The sequence below is a fragment of the Dendrobates tinctorius genome, unplaced genomic scaffold (genome assembly GCF_039654945.1).
Source record: "Dendrobates tinctorius isolate UK_male_01 unplaced genomic scaffold, ASM3965494v1 ptg000107l, whole genome shotgun sequence".
NCBI lineage: Eukaryota > Metazoa > Chordata > Amphibia > Anura > Dendrobatidae > Dendrobates > Dendrobates tinctorius.
In genome coordinates, this window is record NW_027361775.1 from 47,617,668 (window position 1) to 47,620,421 (window position 2,754).

The window sequence follows — 2,754 nt, forward strand, 5'->3', positions numbered from 1 at the left end:
GCTCCATGAGATGTTCAGAACTTGGGCTATTTTTTTTACAACCTAACCCTGCTTACTTTTCTCAACAACTTTATTCTTGATCTGTCTGGTGTGTACTTTGGATTTTATGATGCTTTTTGATCCCTAATGTTCTCAAACAACCATCTGAGACCTTCACAGAACAGCTTTAGATGTACTGAGAGTAAATTTTATACATGTGGATCCAATTTACTATTTTTGTGACTTCTGGAAGCAATTGGTCTCTCAGAATTTAATTTAGGGGTATCAAACTACTGGGGGATTAATGCAAATGCCCATAACAATGTTCATACAGGAAAGATGTATATCGTTGTACCGTGTTAGCCAGTAGATAGTAGATAGTCTAGCCTGATGAAGAGACCTGAGTAGTCTCGAAAGCTTGCAATGTATTACCATCTTTTCAGTTAGCCATTAAAAGGTATCAACTAATGAGGACTCTCAATCCTGAATATTTTTCATAACAATGTTCAGATTTATGTTTTTTATATCCATTTATATAATTGCCTTGTAATGTTTTAATTTCCTGTTCTGTCCAGATGTCACCGTATCCCAGAATTCCAAGAGGAGGAAGTTCACCGACCGCCATATTTGGACATCCAAGTGATGGGTGTCTCAAAAAGGAAACTGCTGCTGGTACAAACCTATTGCGCGGTACCACCAGCGGAACACCGTCACACCACACACACACACACACTCTCACACTCGCACACTCATATACTAACACGCTCACACACTCACTCACAGTCACACTCACAGACTCACACACTCACACTTTCACGCTCACACACTCATACATCTAATACTCGCACACTCACTCACAGTCACACTCACACACTCTCACATTCTCACACTCACACACTGACACTCACACACTGACACTCACACACTCACATACTAACACTCACACACTCACACACATACACTCACACTCTCACACACTAACATTCACACTCACACTCACTCTCACACACTCACACACTCACACTCACACATTCACATACTAACACTCACACACTCACGCACTCACACTCACATTTATACTCTCACACTCACTCACACACTCACACTCATACACTCACACTCTCACACACTCACATTCACACTTACACTCACACACTCACTCACACTCACACTCATACACTCACACAGTCACACTCACAATCACACACTCACTCTCACACTCACACACTCACATTCACACTCACAAACGTACATTCACACTCACACACTCAGACTCACACACTCACAGACTCACACTCACTCACACACTCACGCAGCCTCTTTGTCAGGGTCCGTACAGCCTCCGCTAAGCAGGGACTCACCCGCACCGTAGGGACCCCTGGGGACAAGAACAGCCAGAAAATAAAGATGCACAGGACCTGAATGTAGAAGTTTAGCAAGCCGGCACAGGACCTACGGTCATGTAAACGGTCATGTGACTGCAAGGGGGCAGGGCTTAGCGTCCTGCTTTCAAAGAAGGTAGAAAACTCAAAGTCGGGCAAAGTGGGGGTCATGCACAGTACAGGCAAGCGAGGTACAGAAGGGATAAACAGATGGGAGGTCAGACAAAGCCAAAGGTCATACACAAGATATCAGTAAAGTACCAGGGATGAGACAGAACGGATAGTCAGGGCCAAGCAGAGGTCAAAACCAAACAGACGTAGAAGGTACCAAGCAGAATCCAAAGCAATATCCAGAGAACAGACCGAGTCATACACAGAGAATCAAGCAACCAGAACACAGCACTAACACACTCAGGGGTCACCACACAGTGCCAAGGGCGAAAGTATAACTGACGGGGGATGGGAGCTTCCTGAGGCTATAAGAAGCCTCCCCAGAACCAATGAGAGGCCACCATAATAGGTCCCAGGTGTGCAAGCGAGAGTCTGCACTAAGGTCAGAACATTAACCCCAGCAGTGCCGGTCACCCAGCACTGGTATCATGACAGTACCCCCCTCTCAACAGGGGGCCTCTGGACCCCCAGGCTTGCCTGGGTATCTAGCATGGAAAGTCCGAACCAGACGATCCGCATGTATCAACCAGGCTGGCACCCAGGACCTGTCCTCCGGCCCATACCCCTTCCAATGAACTAGGTACTGTACTGACCTCCGTACCAACCTAGAATCTACGATGTGACCAATCTCATATTCCACATGTCCCTCAACCAAAACAGGAGGAGCAGTGGACTCGGATTCTCCCCGGACTGCTTCAAACGGTTTCAGTAGAGATCTATGGAAGACGTTAGAGATCTTGAAAGAGGGTGGAAGGCACAGCCTGTACGCTACTGGGTTGATTTCTTCCACAATCTTGTACGGGCCAATGAATTTGGGGCCCAACTTGGCTGACGGAATCTTTAACTTAATGTTTCGCGTGGAGAGCCAAACTTTCTCTCCAACCTGAAACATGGGACCAGGTGTTCGTTTCCTGCCCGCAAAAAACTTATACCTGCCTTGAGACCTAGATATACGCCGCTGGACTTCTGCCCATGTATCTTTTAACCGCTGAACAGAGTCCTCAGCCCCGGAGCACCCCGTGTCCAGACGAGAAAATTCACCAAAATGAGGACAGAACCCATAGTTGATCAAGAAAGAGGACATACCAGTGGATTGACTCACCCGACTATTGAAGGCAAATTCAGCCAACGGCAGTATATCACACCAGTCATTCTGTCTAGCAGAAGTCAGACATCTGAGGATCTGTTCCAGAGACTGATTAGTGTGTTCCGTCTGACCATT